This window comes from Juglans regia, chromosome 7, assembly GCF_001411555.2.
Source record: "Juglans regia cultivar Chandler chromosome 7, Walnut 2.0, whole genome shotgun sequence".
NCBI classification, from domain to species: domain Eukaryota; kingdom Viridiplantae; phylum Streptophyta; class Magnoliopsida; order Fagales; family Juglandaceae; genus Juglans; species Juglans regia.
Window position 1 is genome coordinate 15,249,416 of NC_049907.1, and position 14,214 is coordinate 15,263,629.

Sequence of the window (14,214 nt, forward strand, 5' to 3'; positions counted from 1 at the left end):
ATAATATCATTTCCCCCCCAAACTTAAATATCACATTGTTCTCAATGAAAAAAATGAAGAAAAATTAAAGCAAAGATTGAGAAAAGGTAAGAGATGCTCTCCTGATTTTTTTTTCCTAGCTTTTCAATTGAATATTTTCCTTGAAGGTGCAGCCGTGTACTCCTTGGAGATCTCCTCGCCTTTTCGTTCCTGTAAGATGAAAGAAAAGGAACAATTTAAATAAAAAATAAAACTTAATAAAATAAAATAAAAACTTGGGTTGCCTCCCAAAAGCTCTTTATTTAAAGTCTATAGCTAGACATTGTCCTCTCATCATTTATTACTGGCAAGATCGATGGAACACTTTTTCGAGTTAAATTATCCATCCATATAGGGTTTTAATCTCTGTCCATTTACTTTAAATGTGTCTTTTGTCTCGTGATGGACTTCAACCACCCCATAGGGAAAGACGCGAGTCACCACAAATGGTCCCGACCACCGAGAGCACAACTTTTCCGGGAAGAGTCGAAGTCTTAAGTTAAATAATAGAACTTTATGCCCGACTTTGAATTCCCTTATCAGAATATGCTTATCGTGCCATCTTTTAGTTTTATCTTTGTAAATTCAAGCATTCTCATAAGCATTATTGCGGAACTCATCCATCTCAATGATCTGCAGTATTCTCTTCTCACCAGCTGCTTATAAATCAAAGTTCAGTGTTCTCGTCACCCAATAGGCTCTGTGTTCTAGCTCCACGGGTGGATGGCAGGCTTTTCCATAAACGAGCCAGTAAGATAACATCTCGATCGGTGTTTTGAATGTTGTCCGATAGGCCCATAGCGCATCATCTAACATTCTCACCCAGTCTGTAAGAGAGACACTCACGGTCTTCTCCAGTATGCACTTCAGTTCCCGATTAGACACCTAGACCTGGCCGCTCGTTTGAGGATGGTATGGTGTTGCCACGTGATGGGTAATGTCATATTTAGTTAGTAGCGCTTCAAATTTACGATTGTAAAAATGCTTCCCGCCATCACTGATTATGGCCCTCGGTGTGTCAAATAGGGAAAAAAAATTTATTCTGCAAGAAATTCACTATGACCCTCGCATAATTGGTTGGCAAGGCAATCGCTTCCACCTATTTGGAGACATAATTAACATCAACCAAAATAAATTTGTTAGAATATGAGGATAAAAAAGGACCCATGAAATGTATACCCCAAACATAAAAAAATTCAATCACTAAAATATTGTTTAAATACATCTCATGTTTCCTAGAAATGTTGCCAATCCTTTGACAATGATCACATAAATTAACAAAATTAAAAGTCTTTAAAAATAGTCGGCCAATAAAAGCCGCATTGTAAAACTTTCGTTGTTGTTTTTGCTTCACCAAAGTGGTCGCCTGCTTCCAATGAGTGGCAATGTCTGAGTATGCTCTCCATCTCTTCCTCGGGCATCATCTCCTGATAATCTGGTTCGTGCAATGTCGATATAGAAAAGATTCCTTCTAAAAATAATATTTCAAGTCAAAGAAAAACTTCTTTTGTTGATATGTCATCTCGGCCGATAGAATTCTGGACACCAAATAATATACCATGTTGGCATACCATGGAACAACTTGTATAGCCATTAATTGCTCGTTAGGAAATGTCTCATTAATTGGAAAATTCTCCTCGCTAGCCGCCTTTTTAAGCTCAAGGTGAGATAAGTGGTTGGCCACTACATTGTTGGTACCTTTCTTATCTCTTATTTCAAAATCGAACTCTTGTAGTAGCAGAATCCATCTTAATAGTCTTGGTTTGGCATCCCTCTTCGACAGCAAGTATTTAAGAGCTAAGTGATCGGTATAGACGACCACCTTCGAACCTATCAAATAAGAACAAAATTTGTCAAAGGCAAACATAACTGCTAATAATTCTTTTTCAGTAGTAGCATAATTAAGTTGAGCTTCTGTTAAGGTCCGACTTCCATAATAAATAATATGAAAAATTTTATCTTTGCTCTGCCCCAAAAAAGCCCCTACAGCATAATCTCTAGCATCACACATTAATTCAAAAGGTAAATTTCAATCCGATGATACAATGATAGGTGTTGAAATTAATTTCTTTTTCAATGTTTCAAAAACGTGCAAGCATTCATCAGGAATTCAAACCAAGTATCTTTAATCAACAGAGAGCAGATAGGTTTAGTAATTTGGGAAAAATCCTTGATAAATTGATGATTGAACTTGGCGTGACCCGAGAAGCTCCTCATGCCCTTCACATTGGTCGTTGATGGAAGTTTCTCAATAACTTCTATATTTGCTCGATCGACCTCAATTCCCTTGAAGGAAACGCGGTGGCCGAGCATTATTCCCTCCTTGACCATGAAGTGGCATTTTTTCTAATTTAAAACAAGATTTGTCTCCTTGCTTCTTTACAAAATCAAAGATAAATTAGATAAGCAGTTATCAAAAGACTGACAAAAAAATGAGAAGTCATCCACGAAGACTTTAAAAACTTTTTCCACCATGTCCTAGAAGATGGACGTCATGTATCTTTGAAAAGTGGATGGCGCATTGCAAAGACCAAAAGGCATGCGCCTATATGCAAAAGTGTCGTAAGGACTGGTGAAAGTGGTCTTCTGTTGATCCTCGGGTGTAATGACTATTTGATTGTAACCGGAATATCCATCTAGAAAATAGTAGTAGGCATGGCCAGCAAGTCTTTCTAGCATTTTATCAATAAAAGGTAAGGGAAAATGGTCTTTCCAAGTTACATCATTCAGTCTTTGATAGTCTATGCATACTCGTCATCCTGTGACCGTCTTGGTTGGTATGAGTTCATTATTGTTATTCTTGATTATGGCTATCCCTCCTTTCTTTGGGACAACTTGCACTGGACTTACCCATGCACTATCTGAAATTGGATAAATGATCCCGGCATCTAAAAGTTTCAATACCTCTTTATGCACCACTTCTTGCATTGATGGATTCAATCTCCTCTGGGGTTGGACAATCACTTTAAAATTATCCTCCATTAAAATCTTGTTCATGAAAATTGAATGAACAATTCCTTTGATATCCGAGATGGTCCAACCCAAGGCCATTTTGTGTTCCCGCAAGACTCTCAACAACTTCTCTTCCTATACATCACTCAAGGAACTGCTAATAATGACTAGAAAAGTAAAGTCTTGGCCTAAGAAAGCGTACCTTAAATTTGATGGAAGTGGTTTGAGTTCAAGCTTGGGTGTCGTCGGCTGAAATGAGTTTAGTTCTTCCACTTTCAGTTTTATTGAAGAAGAAAGGGAAAGTGTAGCTTCCAAATATCTCTTACACACTTTAACATTTTCATCTTCAGATTCAATAGACATAGAGTGAGTAAGACATACCTCAAGTAATAGCTTTGAAAATTCAACTCCATAAGCCTCGTCCGCCTTGACCATGTCTTGGTCGCTTAATTTAAAACAAGAATGTACCTCGGACTAGAATTTCATAGAGTTAAACACATCAAAAGTGACCTGCTCCTCGTCGACCCTCAAAATGAGTTTTCTTTTTGGACATTAATTAAAGTTCTCTCCTTCGCTAGGAAAGGTCGACCCAATATCAAAGGGATCTTCTCGTCCTCCTCCATATCAAGCACAATAAAGTTAGTCAGGAAGATGAATTTATCAACTTTTACCAGAATGCCCTCAATGAATCATCTCGGGTATTTAATTGATCTGTCCGCCAACTATAGAGAGATGATGGTCGGCTTTGCTTCTCCAAGACCTAATTTCCTGAAAACAGAGATAGACATTAGATTAATACTTACCTCTAAGTCGCATAAAGTTTTATCAAAATAGGAATTTCCTATAGTGTAAGGGATCGTGAAACTTCTCGAATCTTTCAACTTAGGCTGCAACTTCTTTTGTAAAATTGCACTGCTCTCCTCAGTCAGCATCATAGTCTCATGCTCCTCCAATTTTCGCTTGTTTGATAATATATCCTTCAAAAATTTTACATATTTAAGCATTTACTCTAAAGCTTCAATGAGAAGAATATTAATATGCAGTTGCTTAAATATACTCCAAAAATTTAGAGAACTGATTATCAATCTTATTTTTCTTTAATCTTTGTGGAAAGGAATTGGTGGATCATAAATTGAAGGATAATAAGTTTCAGAAGTAAACTCCATCGATTTCTTGGATTTTGCAATCCCTTTATTCCCTCTAGTCTTCTCAACTTGCTGGTCGATTGCCTCCCGATCAGTTTCTTTCACCTCTTAGTCGGTTTCCTTCTTCTCAAACTCCACGTTTTCGGCAGCTTCTTCATCTCGCTCGGTATTTATCGACTGTGGCTGGTCATATGTCCGCCCACTTCTCAATGCTATGGCTTTGACATGTTCCTTCGGTTTGTTCACAGTATTGCTCAGTAAAGTCCATGATGTCCTCTCGATAAGCATGTTTGAGAGCTAACTGGTTTGTGCCTCAAGATTGTGAATTGAAGCCGAATTGTTTTGGATCACCATATCAATCTTTTGCATTGCCATATCAGTCTTTTTCATGTGCTGCATAAACATATCCTCAAGTGTCGGCTTCTTCTCTTGTTGTGGAAACTATTGAGGTGGTCTAGCCGACACTTGGTTATTCCTCCATGAAAAATTAGGGTGATTTTTCTATTCAGGATTGAACGTATTTGAATAAGGATTATTTTGACATTGGAAATTGGACACGTAGTGGGCTTGTTCATGACTTGGTTGGACAAAAGGATTTCCCACTTGGCAATCTACACTTGAATGATTTCCTGTGCAAGGATCACAAACAACATTAGTTTGAATAGTATTAACTTTTATCTTACCTAATTGTTGTGATAGATTTGCCATATACGCTGCCAATATAGTAATAGAATCAAGTTCAAAAACTCCAGCCACCTTTCTTGGCATTACTCTCTCCACAGACTATTGATAATTGTTGGACGTCAATTCTTCCAGAAGTCCATATGCGGCTTCATGGGTCTTACTCATTAATACTCCTCCCGTGGCCACATCAACCATAGATCGATTTGTGGATCCCAGACCATTGAAAAATGTTTGTACTTGAAGCCAGGCGGGGAGGTCGTGATGTAGACACTTTCGCAATAAATCATTGTATCTCTCTCATGCCTCATATAATGATTCATCCTCAAATTGGGTGAGAGTAATGATATCATTCCTTAATTTCGCTGTCTTGGCCTAAGGGAAATACTTTGCTAAAAAATTTTGTGCCAACTCCTCCTAGGTGGTGATGATGTCGGGTGGCAAAGAATACAATCAAGATTTTGCTTTTTCCTTAAGTGAAAAAGGAAAAAGTCTCAATCGAATCGCATCATCTGTCACTCCGTTATGTTTAAAAGTATTACAAATTTTTAGGAAATTTACAATATGGACATTAGGATCATCTTGTGACAGCCCCCCAAACTGGACGATTTGTTGGATCTTTTGAATGATGGTTGGTTTGATCTCAAAGTTATTGGCTTGTATAGCTGGCCGCCTTATACTGGACGTCGCCCCATTGACAGAGAGCATTGCATACTCTCTTACCGCCTTGTGCTCCTGGTCAGCCATATTAGCTTTAGATGCAGCGACCGCTTTCTTTTTCTCTTTATTGATCCAATGTAAGGTTCTTTTAATCTCAAGATCAAAAAGTGTATGGTCTAATGATCTAGAACGGCGCATGCACTTCTAATTCCTGAAAAGAAAAACAAAATAAACTGAGATCTAATTTAAACAAATAAAATAAAATCCAAAAAAGTAAAAATCTAGCTAGTATCAATATCAATAACAAATAATTATTTCTCAGCAGCGGCGCCAAAAACTTGTTCACATTAAAATATATCTGCATGTGCACAAAATGGTAACAAGTAGTAAAGTGTTTTAAAGAAAACTGTTATCAAACTCATAGGGAATAATTATTCTATTGAGTATTGAAATTAACTAAATTAATTACTATTTAGAAAATCAAGATTTGAAGAATGGTTTATCTAAATTAAACTAAAGAAAAGAATATTAAAAATAAGATTTTAAAAATAATAATAATAGATCTAGAGCATTTGATTTCATCTAGAAAATCCCACATAATTTATTCTTCCTTGCTATAGAATCCCAATTATCCCAAGTTGATGATAAAAATCCCTTAACTATTCAATATTTTTTCTCAAACAATTTCAAAAATGTCACCAACTAATAACTTCATATCTCTATGTGAATTTAACTAATTGGAGACTCGTTAAGTTTTCTACTTCCGCTCAACTAATGGTGCTTAATCCTAGAGTTTTAATTACAAATCACCTCTTGGTCTCATTGTAATCCAAAAGATCGAACAATTGTTAGCTAGAAAAGTGTAAGCATTAAGAACAAGGAATAAACACTCAATCATGGAAATATTGAAAATAAAATAACTTGGAATATAAACTGTGTATTTAATGCTAGGCTACATCAAAGCTCTAGAAAATAGAATTAGTTCATAATGGAATTGAAAAGAATAAAACTGGTGTTCTTCATTGAAATCGGTTGATGAAGCATGTGGTTCTTGCCTCTTCCCTCCAATTCTGCCTTCTCGAAAGAACACTTCAAGAATAAATTCTGAAACTCTAAACTTCAGACTCAGACTCTAAAATATAAAAACTCTCGACTCCGATTCAGAACTCTCTTCTATTTATCCCACAAGTCGAGATTAAATAGATGTCGAAATTTAAATCTGGAAACAAGATAACTGCAGCTACAATCTAGCCTAAAGATCCGAGAAATAGTTTCTAAAGATAAATGTTAACATAAAAGAGATTATCTCTAGAATAACAAAATTATCTAAAATAGAAGATTTAGTGATATGCAACTTGAATTGTGGAGCTCAGAAGGACTTGATCGCCAACAGATTGATTGCGGAACTCGGATTTGGTGATCAACAATAGATTGATCCCGGTTGGGAGGAAATATCCCATCGAGTATATGCCATGTGCGCTAAATATAAATAGAGTAGAAGTCACAAATGAACGGGTGTGGAGGTCACAAAGATCACACGACCCTCTCCTCGTCTACCGAGTGGAAAGACTCCTGACCGGGATGAAAGACTCATCTCTTCTTTTCTAGTTGTTGCCCACGATGTCATTTAGGTTGGTCTTTTAAGTTGGTCGTTGGTCGTTGGTCATTGGTCGTTGGTCGTTTAGACTAGTCTCCAATCTAACTGCCTAGAGCCTTGTCGCCAAGTCTTCGAGCCTTCTAGTCGCCAAGTCTTCGCACCTTCTGGTCGCCAAGTCTTCGCGCCTTCTGGTCGCGAGTCTCCTCGCCTACCAAGATGTAAGTCTTCTCGCCTTTGGGCGAGAGAAATCTCTTTGTCGCCCACGGGATAAGGCTCCTCGCCCAAATCTCATTGGTTCTCTTCAGATATCGTAATCTTTCATCAGTCTGAATCCGTAGTCTCTTATTTTGTACTAAATATTCTCTTTCCTTCAAATTCAAGAAAATAAATAAAAATATGTAGAAATAAAATAAAATCAATAGTATTGAAGGGAAAATGTCATTCTTCATAAATAAAAGAGTGATAAAAATCGCATAAAAATAACATTTATCAGTTTGGAAAGGTAATTTCAAGTGGGTCCCAAGCTATGGGTTTGAAAATTTAGAAAACGTGATAAAGGAAAGCATAGAAGATAGACTTGGATGATAGCGTGTCTAAGTGAAGGAAATCCTAGTGAAGAAAAGTTGATGTATTTTCTAAGTTTAGCTACTTATGCACTTGAAAATGAAATAATGTTAAGGTTATGTATGCATGTAGGTTGCCATCTGACACACACATAAATGAACTACATGAAATGTAAATAGCATAGAGTCCAGGTAAGTATTATGTTCATACTTTTACAGAGTTTTCTAAATGATATGAAAAAAAAAATGTTTCTCTTTATGATGCTTTCTGAAATGAAATGAAATGAAATGATGTTTATGAAAGTTTGCTAAGTATAAATGTTTAAATGTATATGTAAGTAAAGGCCTTATTTGACAGCCCCTATTTATACACCCAAAATAATAGTTGTATGCAAGTGAATGGATGTTATATATAGTAGCTATTGTTCTTATTTTCATGAAATGAAATGTTGAGGTTTATGTTTGATGCTTCTAAGTGATGTTTAAACAATGCTAAGAAAGTGTATTTAAATGATGCTATGAACTGGTATTTAAATTAGGCTATGAAATGAGTTTTAAATGATGCTATGAAATGATGTTTACCGATGATGTTTAAGCTTATACTTTTAAATGATGTTGATGAAATGAAATGAACTAATGATTGAAAAGAATGAATGAATGAAACGGAAATGACTGGAATGAATGAATGTTTTAATGTATGAAAATACTTAACGGCCATGACTAAATGAATGATGGTACCAAAAGACTGGGCAGATTGCAATGTCGGATAAGTAGTACTAGTAGTGCACCTGGTGCTACCCCTGACTGAAAGGAATTCTCAACCACTTTGGCCAAAGGTGGAATCTAGGTCTAAAAGACTGCTAATTCCAACACATGGGGTGTAACAGTGTGTACCGGTTAGAGGAAAAGTAAAAAGAGTAAACTGAATGTATGAATGGTTTTTAGTTTCTTTATGAATGAATGTATAGGATGTGGGAATGTTTTATGAAATGAAAACCATTTTTAAAGAAAAACCTCACCTTCTAATGTTTTCAAATGAAATGAATGATGAATGCATGAATGAATACCTATGTTAGTATAGTTTTACAATATGAAGTAATACTTACTGAGTATTCAACTCACTTTAGGGACAAAATGAGGAAGAAGCGTCAGGAGATATATGACCCAAGAGAATTGTGACAGAGGTCAAGGTAGATTTTTACGTAATGAAAGTCATATTTTTGTAAAATGCGTTTTAATTTAATTTAATGATTTCCGCTGCAAAACTCTCTCTTATATTTATAGAGTAGATATATTAATATAGACCAAGCTTTTGTAATGTTTGTAAGAGCATCTCATAATATCGTGAATGTAGACCAAGCTTTTGTCACATTGAGACTACACCAAGCAAAAAGAGACATGCAGCCAAATCTCTCGAAGCTTATCCTTTTCATATTTTCTACAATTTAGCCCCTTTCTCATTAATTTAGAGCAACATTTTCAGACCTAAACATAGGGCTAAGAACAACACATGATTTGAGAGCCTTGGGCATGCCATTGTCGAGTAAGAGTACTCAATGAGGGAAGACGTGCAGCCGAGCTTAGCAAGTCACTTTCATGTCTTTTCTCCGTAGTTTCAGCCCCTTCACCACTCTTTTGAGCTATACTTCAGCTATGGGAAAGAATCCAAAAACCCTGATCACCTATTAATCTAATCAATTGCCCTACAGTTGTCAAAGAAATTGAAAGAAGTAAAGTAAGTATAGAGGACGCCATGTGCCTTGTGTCTCGACCGATGCATCCACTTGAACCTTCCCTCTCTTTTCAGCAAATCACATCAATTTATCCATCATTCGGTGGCTAATCTTCATGGTGGAAAGTAGACTTGACAGCACTGGCAAAAGCTCAAAGACAATGCACTTAATGGAGCAAAACCGAGAGAGAATTTGAACTTGGAGCAAAAACCATAAAAAATCACCCTCTCTTCCTCTCTTCATTCCACGCCTACACCAATAATATCACAATTTTCTTCAAAGTTTCCTTAGAACCTCTAGAAAACTGTGAACCCGAGAGCTAGTGTAAGCATCTTTGGAAAGTTGATTCTTGTGTGCATCAAGGCTTCAATTTGGTTTGTAGATCTTCCATACTTTTTTATTTGGAAGTTAGATCAACATGTTAAGCTTTGATTTGAATCATGAAACTGAAGTTTAAGTTGAGTTTGTGAAATATATTCATGGAAGTAGGATTTCGTGCAAGCTTGAGGTTTCTAGCTAGTGGCTTGTGTTAATCTTGAAGTGTGGCAATGATATTAGTTAATATTGTGATATAGACTTAGATGAAGCCTGATTTTGATGATCATTGGTGTGTATTTCAGAAAATCAGCATGTTATGAAAGGATTTAGTCCAATGTTTTAGATTAAGTAAAAATCATGGTTTCGGTTTTAGGGTTATTATATGATTGAAGTTTCATCTTTGAGATATCATGGATTGATTGCTTAGTGATGTTTAATACTACCTAGAAATGAGTAGTTAGCATGTTAGAAATAAAGGTTTGTGATTTATTAAAGTTCTTATTGTTCATATGCAAAGGAAAAACTAGAAACATCATGCCAAGTCTTGTGTTGTGATTAGGGGTGGCAATATATGATACGACCCGTGAACTCAATACGAACATGATACGAAATTAGCAGGTTTGAGTTTGATGTTAATAGTTTCGGGTCAAAATGAGTTGACCTGTTAAGACACGATTTATAAATAGGTCATTAACAGGTCAACGCTTAACACAAAACCAACCCGTTATGACCCGTTCAGATTTTTATTCACAATCACAATTTTATTATTGTTGGACTGTAATATTAGTGTTTTTCAATATGCTTATGTTTTTATTATTGAGATTGTACTTCTGAATCTATATTCATATTTGTTAATATCGAGATTGTAATATTGATTTTATTATAAGTTAAAATCTAAAAAATATTGATATTTTTTTATTAGTGGGTAGTCTAAATGTTTTTTCAAGATATTGTGGTTAATAATAAATATAGGTTTTAAATTTTATGTGAAATTATGTTAATCAAGTCAAATGGGTTATGAGGATTAGTTCAATCCATTTACATGAAATGGATTTAAATGTGTCATGTTGTATTGATCAATTTCTAATTAATTATTAAATTGGTCAAAAAGGGTGAAACGACATGACGCGTTATTTAAATGGGTCAGGTTAGAGTTTGAAAATCTGATACGTTTAGTTTAAAAGGTCGGGTTTGGATTGAGCCATATAGTCGAATGTTCATACCATGACACAACACGAGTACAACCCATGAACACGAATTGCCACCCCTAGTTGTGATATTTGGTTGTGTGATTGTGTTGGTTATGTTCTATGATGAATATGTTGTTATGTATGACACGAATATAAGGTTTTAAATGTTGTTAGGCTTTGATTTAGAATATGCTGAGTGTTAGCTTGCAGATCAAGAGGCTTAAATATGCTCTTAGGCCTAAATCACATTGAGTGAGTTATGTGTGTTTTATGTTTCTGTTTTGATTATTTTCTTGTGGTTATTGAATGATTCATTATATTCTAAGGTAAGGAATGAATTTAGAACAAGAATTACATGGAGTTTGTAAAGTTTTGTGACATTTGGGGCCAAATGCAAATAGTAAAAGTTTAGGAGTATATTTGTAATTTCCAAAGAGTTAATGAGCAGATTTACAAATATTATTCTAAGTATTTTAGATTCTATAATTTTCATAATTTTATGATTCTTAACCTTAGTATATCTCTTATTTCAACCCACGACGATTTATAGTACTCAAAGAATTTGTAAGTTAGCCCCTAACTTACTCTTGGATAACTTCTATATGGTTATATATAAACGCCACATTCATACCACACGTTATCTTTTATCATGAAATGTCATATGATATGTCATAACATTTTATCACTACATGATTACAAGCATAATTTGATTATGTCATTTATTTTATTTTATTTTATTTTTGCATAAATCATGAGAATGTGATTTTTAGCATGATACATGAAAATATGTCATTTTAGCATAAAGCTTTGTTACATGTCACAAAATATGAACACATGTCTAGAAATATATTTTTTCATGAGAATAACATGAAAATATTTTATCATGACCCAATGTTAAGATAATGGATTAAGCTAGTGGAACTCCTATGTCTATTCTGGGATCATTAATAATGGAATGGAGTCATCTAAGTTAACGAAAAAGAGTCAATGGACTTCGAATGAGATCCTTCTCCAGAGTGAGGTATTTGGACACCTAAGCTAGTAGGTGCTAATATGGATCATGGTAATGGTTAATTTGTACTATCATGAGAGTATAAAAGGTGTATTCACACCTAGGATGTGAATGCAAAACTAGTGGGTTCATACTGTCTAATGGGAAACCTTGAGGTGCCATATAGATGATGTTTGGTTCTCTAGAGATACCTTAATGATATGAATTGACAGAGCACTATGTGCGATTAATTAAGTAAGATATGTTCTCAGTAAGAAAATGTGCATTAATATTTTATAAAAGATGTTGAGGAAACTGGATGGGAGAAAAATATAGTTTTTGTAAAACGTGACCATGCATTCATCTCATGTTTACCATGTCATATTTATATTAACATTATGTATGTTGGTTATTAACTTGATGAGATTTCCAATAATCTCACCGTGATAGTTCTCCCTATTATTCCCTCCAGAATAGTAGAAATTGTAGCAGGAACATATTTCCCTAGGCAGGATGGTGTCAAAGAAAGCAACCTAAATGGAATTGATTGCGGACGAGCTCACCCTCGACAATAAGATGGAATTAATCATGATGTTTTTAGAGATGGTATTGACTACCTTCACAAGGATAAAAGAACTTTTTTAGTATTTATACTTATGTTTAAGACTCGTTATGGTCTGTAACAAGGAGTTGATATTGCCTGACTATGTATGTGCTTTGATTTATACCTTACTTGGCAGACTTTTAACTAGTAAGGTATCTTTCTAAGTTTTTTGAAGTTGGGATATTAGTCATTTTGGTACTATAATCATGTTGATTTACTTATATTCTGTTGCGATTATTACATACTGTTACAAGCATACTAGGTGCATTGTATTCTTATTTATCATATACAAGGATATATAACATTGTGTTGCATATTCCGATGTTTCAATCTCCATCACCCAAGCATCATATTATAAGCATGCTTTTTGTCATTTGACAGATTTGAACTATAAGAGTTCGTTTGGATACAGAGGTGACCTCATCTAATCTAATATCAATTAATAATCTCATTATTATTTACAAATCATCTCAACTCATCTCATCTCATTTCATTATCTAAACGGGCCCTAAGTGTTGCCTTAGTTCAGTTCAGTGGGTTAGGATGGAGAATCTCAACTTTTTTTGCTTAATTTATAAAGCCACCTGTGATTTCTCAGGTACAACGTACGTATGCCACGGCCAACCTCTAATTTTTAGGTATTTCCACGATTTATTTGAACTTGAGAATGCAAAGTGAAAGCAAGATGTGTTTAATAGATTAAAGGAAAATAAAATGCTCTCAAAATTTGAGAAATATTTGTCAAAATTCAGTGTAGTGTTGGCCATTGCAGTTATCTTGGATCCTCGTTACAATTCTCAGTTTGTAGAATTTTGTTACAATAAGCTTTATGGACTTGCGGTTATCCCTCAAAGATGGCGGAATTGATGGAGGCAATTAATTTCAATTTAGTAATTATGTGAACTCTTGTACTTTGTGTTATTTTTCTTTTAGTTTTATACAAGATTTTTGATTTTGTTGTGAGAATTTGGTTCTTTTCAAAGGGATGATACTTCTCTAAAAAAGAAACTCAAGCTGAACTTTATTTGAATGAAATGAACTTTAGGATGAAGAGGGATGTAAATTTAGATATTCATGAGTTTTGGAAAGTAAGGTCTCGTTTAGATGTTGAGATGAAATAAAATGAGATAAAAAAATATTTTAATAGTAATAAAATAGTTTGTGAATTGTAATGAAATAGTTTGAATTAAGATATTTTATGAGATTTTGGAAAATGAAAAAAAAATTAAAAAAAAAATATAATAAAGTCAAAATATTGTTAGAATAAAATTTGTTAATATTATTTATATTTTGTAATTTGAAAATTTTGAATTGTGTTCTGTGTTTTGTTTGGAAGTTTGGAAAAATTGTAATTATTAAGTAATGATTAGATGAATAGTTGAATTTGAAAAGTGTTTGTCTTTAAATGATATTTGGATGTTGAAATGAGATGGGTTAATACCACCTGTGAAACCAAATGAGGCTAGTCAATTTCGTTATGTTGTAGCTACTATGGCTTGTGATGTTCTAGTATTCTACCTTCTAGAGTTGCCTCTGAGTCAACTTTCAAGACCCGTTTGATTACACAAATGAGAGAAAATGAAATGAGAAGTTTGTTAGTAGTAATAAGATATGAGTTAATATGAAATTAGTTGGTTTTAAAATTGTGTCTGTTTGATATAGAGTGAGCTGAGATGGTTTTAAATTTTTTGGAGATTTGATAAAGTTGCGAGTCTCACTAATTATTGAAAAATATTTTTAATGATTGGATAATAGTTATGAA

At 34.4% G+C, this 14,214-nt stretch overlaps 1 non-coding gene across 1 annotated transcript; it reads left to right on the forward strand.

Annotated features, from left to right (window-relative positions):
- Positions 1 to 5,052: 5,052 nt before the first annotated feature.
- On the forward strand, positions 5,053 to 5,159 carry LOC118349082. The gene has a single exon (XR_004802075.1). It is a non-coding gene; the product is annotated as a small nucleolar RNA R71 (small nucleolar RNA).
- The last annotated feature ends 9,055 nt before the right edge of the window (positions 5,160 to 14,214 follow it).